The sequence below is a fragment of the Lutra lutra genome, chromosome 14 (genome assembly GCF_902655055.1).
Source record: "Lutra lutra chromosome 14, mLutLut1.2, whole genome shotgun sequence".
Taxonomy (NCBI): Eukaryota; Metazoa; Chordata; class Mammalia; order Carnivora; family Mustelidae; genus Lutra; species Lutra lutra.
The window spans coordinates 19,032,971-19,056,357 of NC_062291.1; the positions used below are offsets into that span (position 1 = coordinate 19,032,971).

Here is a 23,387-nt window from a genome sequence, read left to right on the forward strand (position 1 = left end):
CAGATCGTTTCCAACCTGGAAGCCCGCAAAAATCAACCTTTGTTAGGGACACAAAGGTCGAGAATGTTAAAGCAACTCGGTGTAGGGTGGGCTGGGCATGGGTGGACCAGGAGACTGAGTGTGTACCGTGTAGCCCAATAACCAGCTGGGGTAGACCTCTTTCAGATGAGAACACAGGCATGTAAGAAAACAAATGTCACAGTTCACAGTATTGCCCAAGTGCATCAGTATGAGTCAACAAAGTAACACTAAGGACCTATGACTCCTACAACTTCTTCCTCAGCATCAAGTACGGACGTGTTACAAACAACGCAGATGAACGGCTGAAGAGGAGGACCACAGAACTCAGAACAGAACATGGCTCACTTCTGTCCAGCTTCAACCCACACCTAGGCATAAAATGTGGTCCCTAGAACAAGAGTTATTAAGTTTCCTAAAGAGATCACCTTGTAAACCATCCTAAATCTGCAAGTTACTTAATCATTTTTAATCTTTGTTTTATTAATCACACTTTCCTGGGGACTAAGAATAGACAACAAAGAAAATTACTTCAAATGTATTTGTTTAAACAAAGTTCAAATTTCTTCTCTAGAAAGACTGTTACATTTGATCAAAGTGATTGCTCTGACATTTATTGTATTATTGGGGACTGTTTAAATGTTACATTTGGGACTGAGGTAAAAGTTCTCAATATAAAATTTGCATTCATTCAAGTATTAGTAAGCAACATGTATCTTTAATGTCACTCTGTATTATTTAGCAGCAGATATGTATGATTTTAATCTGAGGGGTGATGCAAGGGAAAAAAAAAAAAAAGAAAAACACTAAGAATTCTTCTTGCTTAGTTCTACCAGGAACTCTTTCTCCCTCACCAACCTCTCCCAAGATATTCTGCGGACTATTCCAACTATACCCTATGGAAATAAAGGAACACAGACCACAAGGTGAACGTGGATTTTTCTCATCCCCAACTTTGCTTTATATCACTTGTATAGGTTAGAAAAATTCATGTGAATCTTCAGGTGTTCTCCTTAATAAGGGCTCTTTTTCTCAGATCTGTGTACTTCTGCCTGCAGTTCCTTTCCTGGGTCTTTTGAATTCCTACATCCTTGGGTGACTGAGGTTTCAACTTTTTACCTGATTAGGAAATACTCCCTTTTGACTTAGTTGGCTCTGCAAACCTGTGCTTCTTGGTTACTTCTATCTATTCTATCAACTCAACTTGAGTTAGATAGGTTTCTTCAGAAATTGTCTTCCATTTCTAACCGTAGAATCCCACTCTGGCCCTGGACTTCCAATTTCTAGCTCACCTTCCCACAGACTCCCTGGCTCACACATGGCAGCGAGGTTTCCAGAGCATGGTTTGACAGCAAGGACAACAGAGTGACCTGGGACCAGGGGACTGGCCTGTGGGGGAAGAGCAAAGGAGGAAAAAGCAACAGCAGTGCCATTGGTCAGATGAAGTCATTGGTAACTGAAGGGTACCAGACATGGTTGTATAGACAGAGGGAGTGTTCAAATCTTGTCACATCACTTAAATAGTAACATGCCAACCTGTAAGGATATTGGTGAGAAATAGAGTCTGCATACATACATGCCTTGCAGGGTTAGAAGAAATAAGTGTTTGGGGGAAAGATGGACCATGACCACTTAGGCACACCATGCGCATACGCATACACACACACACACACACACACACACACACACACACACACACACACACACAGTGTCCAAAGCTAATAATTAGACTTAAAGAGGCAAAAGGAAAAAAAAAAATCCTCTGATTAGGGCAGGGGTGTTAACTGCTTTCCCTGTAGGAGCTTCTTAATGGAGGACCTATTCAAAGCTAGAAGCCTTACCACCTACTGGATGAGAGGGCCATGCAGCTTATATCTTGATGTGCATCAGGCTGACCAAGCTGAGCAAATAATAAGAATTTAGTTAAGCCAAAGATTATGTGAGAATGTTTGTATGTTCCACAAATTTTAATAGCTATATAAATGGCTTTACTTTTAAGCATCTTGGAGGAACATAGGTTTCTAAAATGTGGATTTCAAGTACAAGATGGTGTCTATTTCTGCATGGGGCTATTTAGTTATGGGGCTAATTGGAAAATGCTATATCAAGATAACAAATACCCGCAAGAAAAGACATGGACACAGCTGAATTCCCCAACAAGGAATGCAAATTGTGAGAGGATGGCCTCTTTCTAGGCCACCCTATCTTTCAGTTGCTCTGGGCATGAATGGGACAGAATGGATTGCTCTCAGAGGTTGAGGCAGTGCCCATATCCCCAGCAGAGTTCTGTCAGCACCAGGAGATTCAATGTGGTTTGTCTCCTCTGCCACTCCCTGCTTTCTTGAGGTATAATTTACAAATAGAGTCTCAAGATACTTAAAGTGTACAATGTGATGATTTGATATGTATACAATAGGAAAGGATTTCCTTCACTTCATTCATTCATCCATCACCTCACATGTGTAACTTACTTGGTGAGTAAGTTTAAGTTCTACTCTTGGGAAATTTCCATTACACCAACAGTGTTATCAACTATGGCTACCATGTCATAGGTTAGCTCCTCAGACCTTATTCATTTTACAGTAGAAAGTCTGTACCCTTTAGAAACCTCTCCTTATTTCCTCCTTCCCAATTCAGATCAGAAGTTGGAAGCTGGCCAATGGCTGGCAGTGCCTTTAGACCTGAGGACAGTGGTTCCTGTCCCAGGTCCTGTCCAGTGAAAGGACTCTGGGATTACAGATGCAAACATAAGTTAGACAAACCAAGCCTCTGGCTCATTTCCAGCACAAGGCAATCCTGGACTCTGAACACCCATTTTGATAACTAACACTCGTCATGCCTGAGGACAATGAGACCACCTGTCACTCTCCACATGTCCTCCAAATTCAAGTCAGATGCATTCCAGAGCAGCAAATGCCCATGGTCTGCTTCTGCTGATGGCAGGCACTACTCAAATCTGGTAAAGACTGGAGTGCTGGGGCGCCTGGGTGGCTCAGTGGGTTAAGCCGCTGCCTTCGGCTCAGGTCGTGATCCCAGGTCCTGGGTTCAAGCTCCACATCAGGCTTTCTGCTCAGCAGGGAGCCTGCTTCCTCCTCTCTCTCTGCCTGCCTCTCTGCCTACTTGTGATTTCTCTCTGTCAAATAAATAAATAAAATCTTAAAAAAAAAAAAAAAGACTGGAGTGCTGAAAATGCTTATAGAAGAGGCAAAATAATTTATCAAATTTCACTCTCAAAATAAATGTCCTGCATTCTCCCATAACAATGTACCAAACATTGATTTGTGTGTTTGTCCTTCTGTTTTCATTACAGTTTTAAAAGTACTTTTGAGGGCACCTGGGTGGCTCAGTGGGTTGGGCCACTGCCTTCAGCTCAGGTCGTGATCTCAGGGTCCTGGGATCGAGCCCCACATCGGGCTCTTTGCTCAGCAGGGAGCCTGCTTCTCTCTCTCTCTCTCTGCCTGCCTCTCTGCCTACTTGTGATCTTTCTCTGTCAAATAAATAAATAAAATCTTAAAAAAAATACTTTTGAGTAAGCACAGTGATCCTTAACAGTTGACATGGAAATTTTATTTACAAATTATGGTATTACAGAACACATCTAGTTTGAAATGAATGAGAAACAAATGCTATAAACACATATTATTTTAAAAATTCAGATCAAATTATAGAAAGTATTAAAGATATTTGAAGGAATTGAGCAGATGTTTTAAAAACTCAAATCTCAAGACAAAAAGCAATTATAAAGAGGAAAGAACCAAGATGCCCTTTAATGGACGAATGGATAAAGAAGATATGGTCCATATATACAATGGAGTATTATGCCTCCATCAGAAAGGAATGAATACCCAACTTTTGTATCAACATGGATGGGACTGGAGGAGGTTATGGTGAGTGAAATAAGTCAAGCAAGAAGAGAGATCACAACCTAAAGAGCATCCTACTAACTAGGGCAGTGATATGGGTATCTGAGAAGTCCATATTCAAAGAATAAAGAGGAACAAAGTAGGATGCCAAGTTATATAGTAATAAGCAACAGTCTTCATAAAGTACAAGGATTATAATGGATTAAAAAAAATCACCAAATGTGAACTGATTTTGGGCAACTCTTTTACACTCTCTCAATGCAAAACAAATCATATGGATACAAAAACATAAGCACATACAGGAGACAAACAACATAATGAGGTAGCTCTTTTGGACATTTTATTGAACACACAGCCCAAGATTTAGAAAAACAGCAATAGAGCAAACCAACAGAATAAGAGTAAACAATCAAGTTGCAAGCAGAAGTATTTTTTTTCTATTAAAGTACACTAAGCTAATAAGTAAACATGTAGTTTCTTTGGGGAAAAATATCTATAAAATTTAAAAAATAAAAAGATGTGGGGTGCCTGGGTGGCTCAGTGGGTTGGAGCCTCTGCCTTCAGCTCGGATCATGATCCCAGGGTCCTGGGATCGAGCCCCACATCGGGCTCTCTGCTCCATGGGGAGCATGCTTCCTCCTCTCTCTCTCTGCCTGCCTCTCTGCCTACTTGTGATGTCTGTCTGTCAGATAAATAAATAAAATCTTTTAAAAAAATAAAAAAATAAAAACAAAAAGATGTGAAGGCTCTAAGACACCAGCAAGAACAAGGGTTAATAACTCAATACACTGGAAATTTTACAAGACAAATTTAGGAAGACCAAAAGGAAGGAAGAGAGAAGAAAAGGAACCAAGATGAACAGACTACTTTTATCAGAAAATGTAATTCACCAAATTGATACCAGTAGAGATAGAAATTTTAAATTCCAATTTTCTAAAAGAAATGGAATTTATCTAAGAACTATATCCTAACCCACATTCCAAAAAGGTACAGTCTCATATTTTCACAGAGGAATTTCATCTTCAAAACCAGATAATGTTAATGTTGCTTTAAAAAAATCACAACCAATATGGGGCACCTGAGTGGCTCAATTGGTTAAGTGTCTCAACTCTTGGTTTCTGCTCAGGTCATGATCTCAAGGTCTTGGGTTTTGATAAATTACATGGAGAAGCAAAACAAGCAAACAAACAAAAAAACCCCAAACTTGTTTTGATAAAGTATTTCAGTATAGAAGCAGGATAGTAATGTACAAAAGTCAAAACCTATCCTATATATAAAGAAATAAAGATATTAGAAAGGAAGGAGTGATTCAATTTTTAATAGCAATAGCAAAAAAAAAAAAAAAAAAAAAATGGAAGGGGACTTTTAAAGTATGCCAAACCTACAGGGATTGCTATAAAAAAAGATTTGAAGTGTCAAGTGATACCAAGAGAGTTCGATAAATAGGATGGCATTCAATATTTCTACAGAAGACCAGAAGGGGTCAAGAAGATACTCATTCTCCCCAACTGTCTTTAATGATAGTAACACCAGTATCAAGCTTTTCTATGTATGTGATTGCTCTTATATTTACTGTTTGCTTAAGCTAGACAGGTTGATTATAAAGTTGTGTTGAAAAAAAATCATAAAAGGAAAAATGTTTTATAAAAGGAACAAAGAGGAGAAAGGACAGCTTCCTCTACCAGACTACATATAAGCCTCATTAACTGAACCACTGTGGTGTGCGCACAGAGAACTATTAACAGAACAGAATAAGGAATCTGAAATAAATCTGTGCATTGAGAAATTGAGGGTATGAACACAGGTCTCTTAATACATGGTTTTAAAAACTCATTATCACTTTATAAAATAAATTTTTATTTATTCCTTAGATCATATACAAAATAAACCCCACAGGGAGCCAAGATACAAATACTTAAAGACAACTACTAGAAAATCATGGGTGAATTTGTGACAAATTCATTTTTGTCATCTTTATCATCTGTGAATGGGCAAAGCCTTATCTCTATGACTCAAAATTAGCTTTGTTAAAGTTTTAATTCAGCCAAAGCATCAAACCATATATTTCAATCACGATGTATCATATGGCAAGTGATACTGATGGTTGAGACTGTGAAGGTACAGATACTCCTACTGTTCTTTCCACTTTTACCTATGGTTGAACACATTGAAAATTAAAATTAAACAGTACAATTTGATCAGATTACTCTTACTTTCAAGGATACCAAGGTAATGGGCACCTGGGTGGCTGAGTGAGTTAAGTGTCTGCCTTGGGTCCTGCATTGGGTTCTCTGCTCAGCAGGGAGCCTGCTTCCCCCTCTCTGCCTGCTACTCTGCCTACTTGTGATTTGTCTCTCTGTCAAATAAATAAAATCTGAAAAAAAAAAAGGTATTGAAGTAATGATCATCTTACAGCATATATTGCTCCAATGTTAAAAAAGCAGAAGATTAGAATTAACATTTTTTCAGATTTATTTCAGAGAGAGAGAGAGAGAAGGGGAGCAGGGGGAGGAGCAGAGGGAAAGGGACAAGCACACTCTGGGCTAAGAACAGAACCTGGCATGGGGATCTATCCTAGGAGCCCAAGATCATGACCTGAGTCAACATCAAGAGGTGCTTAACCAACTAAGCCATGCATGTGCCCCTGGAATTAACATATCAGAGCAAGAAAAAAAAGGCATTGTTATTGCAGTATGAAATCCAGGATAAAAAGAAAACACAGGATAGAGAAATTAACATTTTAGAATTTACTGGTTATTTTGGCCAACGTAATGAGGGAGTAGTAGCATTTTTAATTTTAAAGACTTTTCTATCTCATAAGCATATATCAATATACTTACACTGCTATCCACTGTAATAAGTCACCTATTTCCCAAAAATTGCTACTTGTCAGCTCTAGTCAGGAATATGGAAGATAATTCTAGAATCAACCATTCACATGCAGATACTCCTCATACTAAAACAAAATTTTTAGGGTGGGGGGTAAAATGACATAGATGTAGGAGACCCGGTTTTAACTGGTCCCTTAAAGTGAGCTAAATATCTACCAGAACACTCTGAACACCCATGGAATCAGACTGAGATGTAGGATTATACACTTCTGGATCTCCACGGGGGCAGAAGACACCAGTAGAGAGGTAAAGTGGATGGGAATGATAGCACTGATATTGGAGGATAAACAGAAGTGAGGGGAGCCACCAGAACTGACCCATTGGAAAGTAATACCCCAATAAGAAAGTGCCCTGTGATTGGGGACCAACATTAACCTAGAGTCTGGTTAAAAGCACTCAAAAAGAGCCAAAAATCTTAAGGGGCAACTGGTGGAATCGGGTGGTCACGGGCACGGGCCTAAGTCCACACACCCAGGACGGCCACTGCTGGGGACCACCCGTGCCAGAGAAAGTCTGGCAAAGCATCCAGTCCGTGGCCCCTGATCTCCCGGCTTTCTGCTGCTTGCACCACCGCTTAGCTGGGTGCACTCCCGCCCCTGCATGAGGGAGTCTGGTGTGGGTGCCAGCCTGTGCTCTCTAGAGCTACAGCCTTTTGTGCTCTACTCGCACCCGTGAGAGCCGGGTCTGAACTGCGCTCCCCGCCTGCACCCAAGAGAGCTCCATGTGGGCACTAGCCAGAGGTCTCTAGGACCAGCGGAGGGTCTGGATGCTCCCCACCTGCACCTGAAGGAACTCAGCGTGATCTCTGGTCCTGATCCCTCAGCAGTGACCTGTGCAACCATGAGGTCTGGGCCCCAGACAGCTGTACCAGCAACTTTTTTTTTTTTTTTTTAAATCAAAGGACATTTAATTCAAGTAAATTTTCAAAATTTAAAACATTTCCTTTGGGCTGATTAAAAAAGTAAAAGAGAGAAACTGCCCAAGTTTGCTGGAAATTAAAATCTCTTGCCAAAAAAGGGAAAGGGGATTTAAAATCCAACACTGCTCCAGTGACAGGGATGGAAATATGCTGGAGTCCGTAACTGCTCTCATGTGACCGGTGCTTTCAACATTAGGAGTGGCAGCCTTCTTTCATCCATTTGCTTAAAAATGGCTAAGTGGTGAATAACATATCTGCTAGAAATTTAGTTGAGAACACTGTAAAGCATACATAACTACGTCAAATGATGTTTAAACACACATCCATCCTATGACAAATGAAAAAAAAATAGGAGTTAAGCTAAAGCTATTTAAAACAAAATATCCTGTTTTTATACTATAGGCAAGTGTGCATAGCATTTAATGGAGAGTGAATCGAGGTGAGTGAAAAAAAATTAACATGAAGATTAAAGATGAATGAAGCTGTCAAAAAAGAAGGGGAAAATTAAAGTTCCAATCATGCCTATTGGGATGTCTGAGTTTGAAAATATATAGAAATGTCAGTGTCAATGGCTTGTTTTTTCTCTTCTTTCTTCAATGTTTGCTTAATGAGGCAGAAAAGTCTGTTTAAGTTCCTAAATTGGAGGCTGAACACCTTGATTTTCTTGCTTCTTCTTTTCTGCCTCCCTGGAGAATTATCTAAATTACAGTGAGTAAAAGGGATGAAGATTCGCATTCAGAGAAAAGTATCATTGAACCCCTTCCTATCACCAAAAGGCAAGGGTAAAGAGGGGCTCTATCCCAATGTTGCTGTCCATCTGGGACAAATGGGCAAATACTCAAACCACGTTGAGCCCCAGCTTCTTTATCTTTAAGATGGAGATATTAGTGGTATCAACCTATATGCCAAAGCCAGAATTGCATAAAATAATTAGGCACACAGGCAGGTGAACTGCACTAAAACAGCTGGGATAAATCACATTCTTGTGATTTCCTTTATATAAAAATTGTTTGGGGTTTCAAGAAAATGTGGTGAGAAATAAAACATGCTTCATCAAGCTCTACCAAAAATAATTAAGTACAAAAAACATGTAAAAATTCCAGAGACTTTATAAATGGAGGCATTGTGGGCTTGCAAATGCAGGATGTGAGAAGGGGCTGGAAACCGCAGAATCTGGTACAAATCTCTATGTGGGGCTTCGAGGTTCTTTGACCCAGGCCAAGCAGCTATGCAACCAACCCCCTCCACCCTGAGATCAGAGTGAAGCTGTTCCTTGGAAAAATGAAACCGAAGAATAACCAGAGGCTTACCAGATGCAGAGGAAGGCACCAACCAAAACCCAGAGTGCTTTGTTTTGTTTTTTATAGGTTTTATTTATTTATTTGACAGACACAGCAAGACAGGGAACACAAACGGGGGGAGTGGGAGAGGGAGAAGCAGGCTTCCCGCCGAGCAAGGAGCCCAGCGCAGGACTCAATCCCAGGACCCTGGGATCATGACCTGAGCAAAAGGCAAAAGCTTAAGGACTGAGCCACCCAGGCGCCCCAGAAACCAGCGTTTTAACTGACATTTTTCTATCAATCAGCCAGACACCAAACACTTCTGTTCCATGCCACCTGGGATACTGGAGGTCAGACCTCACCTGCAAACACAGATGAATACATGTGAACACAGATGAACACAGGTTCACCTGCAAACACAAATTAGAGTATCCTCTCTGCCCGGGGCCCACCAGAGTTCGACTAGCCCTACATGCAGAGTTCACCTTCACTTTCTCATTCTCCACAGTGCAAAGGAACTAATGAGGGTCACCAGATACTTGACAAGACCTTCAACACGGCAGAGACACAAAGCCACGCCAATAAGAAGAGACTAAGTCCTAGAGAAAATGTCTCGTCCAAGAATGAGAGTAGCATGCTCTCTATACACACAAGTACACACCTATGTGTATATACACATAATTAACATTCTTTTCAACAAAAATGACTCCAAAAAACAAGATACTATAAAAATAAGACATTCACAGAAGTGTTCTGAAATTTAAAAAAAAGATTAAAAATTAAATTGAAGAGTTAAAATAACAAGTCAAAGGGAATTTCCCAAAATGTAGAATAGAGAAAAAAGGGGGAGCAGGGATAAAGGTCATCAAGACAGAGATACAAGACCCAATGAACACAATTTCCAGAAGGCAACAGATGGCCTTAGTGGCCCCAATTCTCCCGAGTACTTTCCATGCACACTCATTTCGGGCAGAGGGTACTTCTCTGCCGATGTGACCTGAGTAGCAAGAACAGTGTACACGTGAGGACCACGCTGGGAGGCCACTAATTGGAGGGTCACAGGGGCGGAGTCGCCCCAGCAGACTCACAGACCTTCAGGGAGTGTGTGACCAAGGCTGCTATGAGAAAGCAGAGGTGAGGAGTGGGAGCTGTTGTGCACTCTGGAAGCTTCTAAGTTTTGAGGAGGTCATTTACGTGGCACCTGATGACTGAGCTACAGAGCTAATGAATGAAATTCATCAAGTTACCAAAGAAATAATGAAGTTCTTCTGCAACTGTAGATGTCATATTGCAGTTTGAAAGCCATCAGAAAGTATCCAACACAAGGAGTAATACTGATTGCAACAGATACAAATCACATGACACAAGTATAGTAACAAAATGGATAAGAAACCACCGCAGACTTTGTAAGGACTTTGGTAATGGTAAGATTAGTAAGAGCCTTCATACAATGTATACAAGTCAGACATCATGAACTATTCAACTTACAGAAAGCAATAAGCACCTTGGAGACAATGGGAGAAGGACTTCAGAATAAGGGAAATTTATCTTCACCTGAGAATTTCGTATCAAGCCACTCTGTAGTCAGGGGTAGAAGGAGAATGAAGAGAAGCCAGATAGCTATGAGCTCAGAATGCCTAATTCTCAAACGTGCTTCCTTAGGCAACTCCTAAAGGCTGTCCCCACCAAAGAAGGGGAAAAGATTTGTGAGATAGATAACATGAAGTACTGGGTCTCTAGGAAATCTCTAGAAAACTTAGTGAGCGACTGGATCCCAAGAGGACCAACATGAGACAGGTTTAAGACACAGAAGAGAAGGGACTGGAGAGTTTCAGAATGACATGGAGTCCTTGCAAACCAAGCCAAATGACATAGTCTTCATTTGTTTCTTCCAACTCCACACTTACACAGAGTTGTGAAATAAAAGAAAAATCACATGGAGGAGAGAGTTATGTTTATGTAGTTAGAATATTACAAATCAAACGCCCATGGTGTTAAAAGTGCAGGAGGTGGGATGAAGGAAAGGGTGCTGGGAAAGGCTGTACAGAGACGTTCCAGTGTAAGCAGACCACATCGATTTTTCATAGGAGGACATCTACAAGTAACAACTAACATGGGGAAAATCAAGAAAGAGATGCAGACGAAAGCTTTCAGGAAAAGCCAAATACAATTAGTTAACACTGAGCCATAGGAGTAATTTTGGGGACGGACCAGACAGTGGGCATTTTCATTATGAGTTTTGTGTACTATTTCACATTTGAACATGTATACATATTATGTGAGAAAAAAAGTCTTAAAGTCAATGGCCTAAAATAGAGAGTTTTTGCTAAAGAAAAGGAAACACAGACACCTGGCTAAGGTGGTCCTGCTGTTGTCAGTTGTTGGGAATCAAACACATGGGGCTGCCTTTTCTACAAGAATAACACAACAAGGGGCGCCTGGGTGGCTCAGTGGGTTAAGCCGCTGCCTTCGGCTCGGGTCATGATCTCAGGGTCCTGGGATCGAGCCCCGCATCGGGCTCTCTGCTCAGCAGGGAGCCTGCTTCCTCCTCTCTCTGCCTGCCTCTCTGCCTGCTTGTGATCTCTCTCTGTGTCAAATAAATAAATAAAATCTTTAAAAAAAAAAAAAGAATAACACAACAAAATTACCAAGTCAATATTTCCTGTAGGTTAATAGTACCTACATAGTAAATAAATTAAATTGTAAATTTAATAGTAAATTGCTCACCTATATACAATGAATCAAGATTTACCTATTTCCAAATAGCCAATTTGTTGTTAAAAATCCTTTTTTTTCTTGAATGTCCAGTGAGGATAAGTTACAGGACTAGTCTGTTCCCATAAAACAATCCTCTAGAAAGGAATGAAGTCCACCAATATTTACAATAAAAGATTGTTTCTAGTGGATAACTTGAGAATGTTAGGCTAACATTTTGAAGTTTAGAACTTACGATTTGTTATTACTAACAGAATTTGAAATGTGAAAAGGACAATGATTATTTATACAAACTTGTTAAATGCAGAGTTGGGTTCTGTCTGATGCAAATCTGTCAAACATTATTGCTTATGTAATCAATATTCCTAACATCCAAAATATATTTCTGAATGTCCCACAGCAGCCAGGAAATATGTAATTAGCAACATATTCAGACTTATGTACTGAGGAGACTGAAATTAGGAATTCAAAGCAATCCATTAATTGGTCACTCTAGCTGTATTAGGAAGGTACTCTATTCAGGACTAGTGAGTGAAAATGGTTATGAAATTAAACAGAATGGTCAGTCCTTTCAGTGATTTTGATTTTATAATATTATGCAATCACATTCTAAATCCTACACTTTCTAATGTGTACCAATAGATATGCTTAGTGTGATGTTTACCATCACTTATGCCTTGTATTGATAGACCCTGGGTAAGAATTTACATTAAAGATCACCTTTAGAAGTGAACAGAAATTCTAAATGGTTTTAAAATGCCCAGAAAAGCTCAAGAACATTATCAATCATTTCATTTCAGTTGCAAAAACTTTTCAATCCAAAGATCTACCTACTTCCTATTATCTCAATGTTTCAGGGCCTCAGAATTCTCTGTATTATTTTGTACCATGTTGGAGGCATCAAGAAAAAAATGCTGATTCTCCAGTACTCCAAGAATCAAGGCAGTTCTCAGAGTTCAACATGTTAAATCATAGGAAACTACTGACAATAAGCAATAAAATCTAAAGTGTATACCTACAGCGCAGTGTCTACCTACCTCTACTGAAGGTATTAGACTGACCTGTTTAAAATGAGATTTAAAGTTATGGTAGTCGAAGAGATATATTCAAAATAACAAAGGAATGCAATTTTTAAAGAAATAAAACTAAAATTGGATGTAAACTTGGACATGAAAAGGCAGAAAGCTTCAGTAAAAGTATCTGTACATCACAGAATATAATAGGAGTAATAAGATTTTAAGGGCTTCCATATTAATTTTAAGGGCCTCAGAAACCTCTTAGGATTACCTGCAGATCTTTTAATTATTCTTGATGGCAACATTTTATGTCTTCTAGCTTTCTGAATTTAAGAAAAGGTGAACCCAACAACCCTCCGTTCACAAACTGTCTCTCCCCCATTTCTTTTTTTATTTTTTAGATTTTTTTTATTAACATATAATGTATTATTAGCCCCAGGGGTACAGGTCTGTGAATCACCAGGTCTATACACTTCACAGCTCTCACCATAGCACATACCCTCCCCAATGTCCATAACCCCACCACCCTCTCCCTCCCCCCCTCCCCCCAGCAGCCCTCAGTTTGTTTTGTGAGATTAAGAGTCTCTTATGCTTTGTCTCCCTCCCGATCCCATCTTGTTTCATTTATTCTTTTCCTACCCCCCACACTGCATCTCCACTTCCTCATATCAGGGAGATCATATGATAGTTGTCTTTCTCGGATTGACTTATTTCGCTAAGCATTATACCCTCTAGTTCTCCCCAAAACTTTTAAAGGAATATTTGTCACCCCAAACCCCAATATATTAACTTGATAGCATCACTAGATTAATAAATTTTCCAAGCAGAGGTATTTCTGGGAACTCATGGAAGATCTAAACAAATAAAAAGATACCCATGGCCCAGACTTGGCTTGAAATACCCTGCTCACCCCATTCTAACATTTGCTTATCATGTAGAATGTGTATCTATGCAATTTAGGGAACTACAGGAAGATACAACAATGTTCCAAAATAGCAAGCTAAGTGCATAATGTAGATAATGCCACCGCATGGAATCTGGAAAATCTAGTTGAGCTTCCAGAGGTCAAGGAAGTTCATCTCCCTGCAGGAATGAACTTGAGACAATCTGGGAAAGAATGGACAGCTCCACTCAAGGCAATCATAAAATATAATTATTTCTCAGGCTCATTTATGCATGGGGAAAAGGTTATCCTATTCTCAAATAGTCTGAAGGGATAAAAAAGGGTCAGTGATGAGAGACACTGTCATTTTGGATAGGAGATTAGTCAGTCTGAGGAGAGGGTTGGAGACAGCAAGAGGAACCAACTCAGAATGTGCCTGCAGGGAGTGGGGACAGCTCTGAACCCATCAGGAGGCACCTATGCGATGATCATGCCATCAAGCCCTCTCCAGCATCTACCAATAGAGCCAAATGACAAGTCCCTGAAAACTAAATAAAAGTAACTGAAGATATTAAATGTTCTGGGATTGTCTTCTCAAACTGGTCAGCTGTTGAGATTCACTTAGAATTTCCACTCATTAGTTACTACTGTACAGACAGGAGTCTTGATAGGTCCATTAAGAGAAGGTTATACACTCTCCACTTGAAGGTTTTCTTGGTCAAAGGGAGGTATTTTCCTGGCTATTTGCCAAGGGGGGTGCTTTTCCAGTGGCCCTGCTCTTGTCTCACAAAAACTCCTATAGAGTTCACTGACACGAAGAACAGATGGGCTCCCGCTAACTGACCAGTCAACCACACACTTGCCCCAGTCCCTGGGCACATACCTGCTCTTGCTGAGCTCCCAAAGCTCACAAAATTAAAAAATAAATAAATAAAATAAAAATAAGAAATATACTCACTTAGAGAAATAGGTAGATAGAAGGAGCAGCAGCTCCATGTATCTGGTATTCTCCAAAGCTACCTCTAACACAAAACCTGACAAAGGCTCCGTCCAATGGGCCCATCGGCCAGAAGGCCACACAATAGACGCCTGAATTTCAGAATCCAGAGCCCATGTGCTCTTCGTTAGATGACCCTGCCCTGCCCTAAACCTTGCTCCACCTCCCCCCATCTCTAAGGAAAGAAAGGCTCATGTGTTCGTGCCGTGGGGTGCTCAGATCTGACCACATGCTGTCAGAGTGGACTCCTTGACCAATACATGAACCACAGACAGTCCCCTCAATGATCTAACATCAACCTAAGTGTCTTGGTCCAGAAATCTGTGTGACCAAGAAAACCTCTATTATTTCTAACTCTGCTGGCTATGGGAAAAGTCAAACAGAAAGCCTACATGTGTTCATAGGTATCTATGTAGCTACGTTTAATGATTATTCCATGATTTCTAAACATTTGGAATTATACAGCTTTAGCTATATTTCCCCAGATAGGTCCCTATGCTCTTTTGTCCATAAAGGCTAGTTACCCCAACACACTCCTAGATATATAAGTAGGAGTTGACATTTGTAAAGTTATATAGGCTATGAGAAAATGTATTAAATATTAATATAACAACATAGTTCTTCAGTATCTTAAGCATTTCATATTACAGATAAAGAGATAATTCTTTGTCTTTCCATTACTGCATTCTCTAGCATTAGACATAACTTTCTGATTTACAGATACATTCAAGGATGTCATTGAAAGAGGGTAAGTTCTGAGAAATGATTACATGCCTACTTCAAATAGTATGAAACTGCATTTTATGAGTGTCGCTTAAAACCCAAAGACTGGAGCATAACTCACATTGTGACGGGTGGCCTGTGAAGGAAACCTAATTATCCACATGTTTGGCTTGCATGTCATCTTGACCCACAGCCAGAAACTAATGCAGGGAAATGCAGAGATAACAGGACCCTGGAGGGCAGATGAAGGCCAAGGTCGGAGTGGTTGTCACATTCTGAACTTGCCAAGGAGGTCTGCTCTAATACCCAGATATGCTCCAGATTTGTTAAAGGAACCTCGATTCCAGTTGCCTTCTTCCACCTGACACTGAGCCCACAACTGAGTGAATAATTCATCCTTGTGTTGAGAAAATAATTGAGAGGCACTTTACATATCAATGGTCTGTCCCTTTGTTATAGAACCCAGAATCCGAAATACTGCATTCAAAATTTTCTTATTTCAGTCCTTAGAGTTTGAGACACAAATACTAGCTTTAAAAAACAAACAAGACACCGCCCCATCTTAATGTATTTAGAGCCATGTGCGAAGATGACGCTATCAAGAAGGGCAGCAGTGACAAGTCCTAAAAGAAGGGGATCAGCTTATCCACCTCATACCACCAACTGAACCCCCACTACAAAGAGTATGCATTATTTAAATACTAAGTGCATTGTAGGATTCACATGGGAGGGGCCTTGGAACAGAGTAAAGGTAAGCAATGGGCAGGGACTTAAAGAGATTAAAACCATCTATGTTTTTTCTATATAGTGTGATTCAAGACACTATGGAAATACAGATAAATACCTCTGCCCATGCCCATTTCCACAACAGACGCTTTCTCCAAAAGTGGTTTACAGGTTAAAGGGGCTAATGTGTTATCATATAAACAGGATTTAGCACCATGCCTTCCATCTGCCTTTCCAGTCTCTGAGTTCTGTTAAGAGGACTGTTGGGACAGCTCCCATGAAAACAGGAGCTTATCAGCCTGCAGAGGAGTGGGGTAGATGCCCTCTCAATGCCAAATTTTTTTCTTAAAAGACTTTATTTACTTATTTGACAGACAGAGGTCACAAATAGGCAGAGGCAGGCCGAGAAAGAGGAGGAAAGAGGCTCCCTGCTGAGCAGAGAGCCCGATGCGGGGCTCGATCCCAGGAACCTGGGACCATGACCTGAGCCGAAAGCAGAGGCTTTAACCCACTGAGCCACCCAGGCACCCCTCAATGACAAATTTTTTATTTGAAATGGAAATAAGAAAGGATTTCCTGGAGGCAGTGGAGCCAACAGGACACATGAACTTCTACAAAGAGAAAGTCTTTATGTGCATTTAGGAGAAAAGCAGCTGGCCTAGGCTGGGTCCTGCCCAAAGTTTCTGGAAACTCCAAGTGTGGGTGGAGAGGGCATGAAGGAGCTGCCCCCCAGGAAGGGCAGATGGAAAGTGCGACTGGACTGGCAAAATGCTGCTTTCTCCAACCCCAGGCTCCACAGAAGGCAGGTACACTCCCAGCCATCGGCCAGCACCTCCCTACTCACCACAGCTGCTGTTGCCGGCCTTGTGCAGGCAGCTGTAAGAATGTGCCCAGCTGAGAGGACTTGTGAAGCATCCTTTTGGGGGTGAAGCCAGGCCACTGGAGATGCTCAGGAGCTGGAGGAGGTGTGTGTGGAGAGCAGAAAGGCTTGGCCCTGCCTCCCCTGCCCCATCCAGCCTGTAGAAGGTGCCTGCTGTGAGCCTGGGGATACAGCAGCAGGAAGAGTTCCGGATGAGGCACCGTCACTTTGTTGACAGCCAACCCCCCAGCAGAAATGTCCATCACAGTCTCCAACAAAGAAACTTAAGAGGAAGAGGATTTCAGTTATAGGCCCCAACAGGAAAAGATGGACATTGCATCTCCTATAAGAAGCTACTACCCTTCCATCTCAGCCAAGCAGAGACCATCACCACCATGAACTCTCACTCTTCTCCAAGGGCCTTTCACTCAGAACCACGACCCCCATGGCTTTCCTCCTCCAGAAAATAATGTTCTTTTGTTTGCTGGACTTGCCTCTGTTTGCCGTGGTTTGCAGGTCTCAAGTTGCAGTTCTCAGATCTTACAAAATAAACTCTTATTCAAGGGAAAAAAAAAAAAAAAGAGAAAAGACACTGAATAGGAGGCCACTTTTACCATGAAATACACTCAAAGCCAATCTCCTTACTGAAGCTGTAGAGTTACTTCCAGTCCTCGTTCCTACCTCTTCTCTCCCTTTGGGCACTTCCTGGCCTACCTCCTTTTACTGAAGCCTGCTTTTTCCATATACAGACTTATCACTTGTTCCTAGTTGGGGTGAAGGGGAGAGGGTCAACCAATCATTAGGTTTGGTTTTCACCCCCATTTCCCCTGGTGTTGACGCTTTCTCTGGACAGTGAGGCCTTAGCTCCTGGCCGGGGTGGCATGGCACTGGCTGCCAGCGGCAGGTGAACATCCCCCCGCCGCAGCTCTGAGCCACCTTCTCGCTCTCCTCCCTCTGCACTTCCAGCCATGCATCCGTCAGGCTCACGCCTGCATTACATGGAGTTTCACCTCCCCCCACCCCCACCACTTTGCAGTATAAATGACAACTCAGAATTGCAGATTTGAAGTGCACAGCTTGAGGTTTTTGACAAACGTACACTTTGAGAAATGATCCCTACAAGCTGCCATGTGTGTGTGGAGTGGGGGATGGGGGTGGGGGGCAGAACACTGAGTATGTCCCAGCTCAGCAAATTTCAAGTGTAAGACGCAGTATTTTGAACTCTGATCCTGTGGTGCTTTGCATCCCCAGAACTTACCCTTCATCAATGAAACACTGTACCCTTCCATGCGCACCTCCCTGTTTCCACCCCTACCACCCCACTTGCTGCATCTAGTTTAGATTCCACATATGAGATCATGCAATGGTTGTTTTTCCGTGTCTGGCTCTTTTCACTGAACATAGTATCTTTCAGCTTCATCCATGTTGTCATATGTGGCAAGATTTCCTTCTTAAGGCTGAGTAATATTCCATTCTATGTATGTACATACCTTCTATGCATACACATGTGCATACATTTTAGGTATTACATTTTATCCATTTATCAACGGACATTTAGATTGTTTCCTTAGATAGGCTACTGTGAATAATGCTGCAATAAAGGTCATTGTGCAGAGAGCTCAGATACTCATTTCATTTCCTTTGGATTAATACCCAGAAAGGATATTGCTGGATCACAACATTCTTTTTTTTTTAAGATTTTATTTTTAAAGATTTTATTTACTTATTTGATAGAGATAAAACAAGAGAAGGAACACAAGCAGGGAGAGTGGGAGAGGGAGAAGCAGACTCCCAGCCACACATGGAGCCTAACGCAGAGCTCCATCCCAGGACCCTGGGATCACGACCTGAGCCGAAGGCAGACACTTAACAACTGAGCCACCCGGGCACCCCCGTTCTTTAATTTTTTGATGATCATTGTTTTCCATAATGTGTGTACCTTTTCTGTACATCTTAAAAGATGATTTGTTGCTGGTAACTCACTGAGCTCCTATCATATATGGGCAATTTAAGAGGGTCAAACTATACAAGCTGTACTTTATACCTTTCCCAGAATAGAATCCCATATATCAACAGCAGGAAAAAAGAATGTTTTCACTAAGTGGGAATTATTTTTATTTGGTTTGGTTCTTTAGTATAAATGGGATACACAGAATAAAGGCCAAAGAGAACCTTCTGTCTCCCTCCACGTAATAGTGTACGGGTAGGTATAGGTGTGAGTGTGTATGTGTGTGTCTCTGTGTGTGTATGTGTGTGTTTTAAATGATATTGATCAGAACACAGAAAGGTAATAATATGGATATTTATATTTATGAGGATATGGCTCATTCAATATTCAACATGACCCATGCATTGATAATCTAAAACTAAAAGGTACATTTATGTCCACATGTGTTATTTAAAGGAAATTTTCAGAGTACATGCAAAACAATTTAGCGCAATTAAAAACTGCTTGGCACAGTTTTTTCCCTGTCTAATCAGCCTGAATACTGCTGCACCAGCTCTTAAAAACTAAGGAAATGCAATAAATATTCAACTTTTATCCCCAATTTAAGTAGTTTCATTTTCTAGCAACTGACATAGGCAAAACCATAGTGGAAATCAAATTATCCTACATAATTATCTTTTAAGTGGTCAGTGATATTTTCATCTGTTTTAAAAGTTTAGCTTGATAATTTAATTATGTATACATATACCATAGTGACAAATAAAATATAAATGATGCTGAAATTCAACTCATGAAGTCTGGCAAAGTTTTGTATTTTCTGAATTTAATAGTGGAATTTATGACACATATATAATCTCCTAATAATGACAGCTATATATAATATGGATATTACATAGGCATATATGTGTGCTTGTGTGTATACACATATATATACACACTCAGCTATTTATACATATAGGTATATACACAAATATACATACAGCATCTCCTATGCTTTGAATAGTGCTTTCAGAGAGTGGCAATGTTTTGCCCTGTATTTTCAATCAATGCTGAACATGAATGAGGAAATATGAATTGGCCTATTGGATAATAGGCCATTTTCCATGTTTAGCATTCTAGCTAGACACAAACTCATTCACTTTTAATGACTCATTTGTCATCAACAACCCCAACCTACAGCGTCTTGGTAAGAGTCAAATATAACTATCTTGTGAAACATGGAGCCAGACATTATCAATTACTGACAGTTCACTAATTCAAATGTGAATTATCCATAGGAGATAAAACAACTGTATATTCAGACTATATTTATCCCTAAGCTTATTTTAGGCTTACTGTTCAACTTCTGCTATGCCATGCAAATTCTACACCTCAGAGTCAAAAAATAGGCAGAAGACATGATCAGAGTCTCAATATACTATGGAAAATGGTACGATATTACAAGATCAACATTTAGCATATACTGAAATCATAGCATCAATATAATACTAAAATCATTATCAGCTGTTACACAGCTTTAAGAAGACCAATAATACATTTTCATTGCTACAATTGAAGAAAAGTAAATCGGCACTTTGCTTACTTTCTATTCAGTATCAACGTAACCATAATATTCATTCAAATTCAAACTCATACAAATTTGTATACCTCTTTTTCAGGGACATCGACCTATATTAAAACTATAATTATTATAATGGCCTACTAATTCCAAATTAATCAGTGAATATATTTCTATATAAACTGCTCTGCAAAAATCACACAATATAAATTATCAATACGGGGCCTATTTTAAAAACTCTATCTGGGCTATCTGTGATATAAGACAAAAGACTAAATTCTACATATGTTATGAGGCTTTCTGTGTAAACAAAAATATCCTAGTGTATGCATGTACATGTGTAAACATACATGTATTTTATTTGCACATGTATTTTGAAATAAAACAGGAAAATATTAATAATCATTACCGATGGAGAAGCACTAGAAAGGTAAGCAGCAGAAAGTTAACCTTGTCTGTCCATGTGGTTTGAATTTTAACTATATTTTATATTTTAATGGTTAAAATAGATGGACAATATTATCATCATTTGTTTCCTTCATACTCTGTTTCAAAAGGTTTATGAGTAATGGTTTTAAATTCCACAACTTGGGGTGCCTGGTGGCTCAGTCAGTGAAGCATCTGCCTTCAGCTAAGGTGATGGTCCCAGGGTCCTGGAATTGAGCCCATGTTGGGGAATCTGCTTCTGCTTAACGAACAGAGTCACCCACACCACCCATAAGAGCATATTTCAGAAGAAAATAGATCTGAAATTTTCATTTACTTGAATTAGGTATCAGGAAAGCAAATTGTTTAAAATATGCATATATATTTAGATATAAATTCACATTTTTTATAAAAATAAATTCATGAATGTCTTCTGCAAATAAATGCATCCTCCCTCCATGACCTCTCATAGTTAGCAGAAGTAAGTAATCAGAAAAAGAGCAACAGGTTTCAGTCAGAATTTAAAAAGAATGAGTTTTTCAGATCCACTCTCCATCCACCAATTGGCAGTTTCTTTACTGAGAAAATTATTTTCTCAAGCTATAAATGTGGATATGTATTAGTTGTCAGAAGTCAGTTATTAAAGACACAGTTTCTCAAAAAAAGGAAAAACATCTCAAGAATAAATGATGTGTAGGGGTGCCTGGGTGGCCTCTGCCTTCGGCTCAGGTCATGGTCTCAGGGTTCTGGAATCCGGCACTACATCAGGCTCTCTGCTCAGCAGGGAGCCTGCTTCTTCCTCTCCCTCTGCCTGCCTCTCTGCCTACTTGTGATCTCTCTCTCTGTCAAACAAATAAATAAAATCTTTAAAAAAAATTAAGAAAAAGAATAAATGATGTGTAAATACTTTGAGTCTTGAGAATGAGTTAAAAAAAAAAAAAAAGTTAAAATCAATCCTAGAAAGTCAACAAACACAGAATCCAGATGGGTCTGCCTAGTGAATGTATTGAAGACTTCAGACCCCCAGAAGGCAATGGGCTTTAAATATCTCCATTTCCTCTGAAGCATAATCTAAACTTGGATTAGAATTTTATGCTAAAAGGGAATTCCTGAGCAGAGCTCCAGCTCCTGGCTCCTTCTGGAGAAAGGTCACCATGTTTAAATTGCCTTGTGTACGAGAAACTGAACTGTGAAAAGTACTCTGAGGCATGTTTCCTGCTGTAAAACATAAGGTTGTTGAATTATCTTAATTTTAAAATGGAAATACTTTTTCTTTTCCTACTAGAATATAACCAAATATTTAAACAATGCAAATGAAGCATTTTCCCAAACCTGTTCATTGTTATCCTCTACTATAGATTTTATCCAGAGTTTAGTCTTTAGTGACAAAATAATAAAATGCCCATTTTTAAAAGTGTTTGGATTTCATTAGAGATTCAGTAGACAGCAATCAAGCCAATGGAAGTATTAACAACCTGTGTGGGCTTTACCTGCTCAAATGTAAGCAAAACCCCCTACCCAGACCATCTCCAGCTTTGAAGCAAAAGAAAAATCAAAATAATTATCTCTTATTTTTGCAGACTGTCACCTAATTAATTCTTCAAAAGCGCAGGGAATTGTGCTTTGATTCCTTTCTTATCAGGGTTAGCTTTATATTCATCAACTACAATAGGGAACCAAAGCAGTTCAGAATTTTTTTAAAACATGATAAATTGGAATCAAATTAATTTTTTAAGTTGTCACTGTAGGAACGAAAGAAAAAGACGCCATGAAGGAGAAAATTAAAATGGAGCCATGTGAGGATTAAAATCTAGAGGCAGAAGAAGCATGATTGTACACGACATGACCAGCGGATAGGAACACCTTACAGCTGCGCAAGAGAAAGAAATGACCATGAAAACACCTGTATTGAAAATCTGCATTTTCGGGGTGCCTGGGTGGCTCAGTAGGTTAAGCCGCTGCCTTCGGCTCAGGTCATGATCTCGGAGTCCTGGGATCGAGTCCCGCATCGGGCTCTCTGCTCAGCAGGGATCCTGCTTCCTCCTGTCTCTCTGCCTGCCTCTCTGCCTGCTTGTGATCTCTCTCTGTCAAATAAATAAATAAAATCTTTAAAAAAAAAAAAAAAGAAAAGAAAATCTGCATTTTCCTGGTTTTGCCACATTTAGGTATTACAATATATTTTTTTCTTCTAGTGAATTAGCATGCAACAATTTGTTTCATAATTATCTTCCACGTGTATTTATAACCAAATCACTTAGAAATATACATGTATATCCATATATACTTATGTACTTATATACAAATATATAACATCACGATTTTTACGTAAATAGATAAGACATTTTCCTTACACTGGTAATAGAATCATTTCTGTTACAGTCCACATAGATATGCCTGTTATTTTATATGGATGCTGAATATTAGTCAACATTGCTGTATCATATGTAATTATTTCCCACTGATGAAATTTAACTTGTATTCTAATTCCCTCTAAAAATTTCTGTTGTGCATTTTATCATCTTCATGCAGATTTCTTCATGAAGTTAAAAGGTTCCTATTTTTGGC

At 39.8% G+C, this 23,387-nt stretch overlaps 1 protein-coding gene and 1 pseudogene across 1 annotated transcript in view; both read right to left on the reverse strand.

The window, feature by feature from the left end:
• Positions 1–17,860, reverse strand: part of LOC125084364 (zinc transporter 6-like) — an 80,417-nt pseudogene extending 62,557 nt beyond the window's left edge.
• The window catches only part of PCDH15 (protocadherin related 15), a 1,821,443-nt gene that overhangs the window by 1,632,939 nt on the left and 165,117 nt on the right, over positions 1–23,387 (reverse strand). The gene's annotated exons all lie outside the window — the stretch shown is intronic.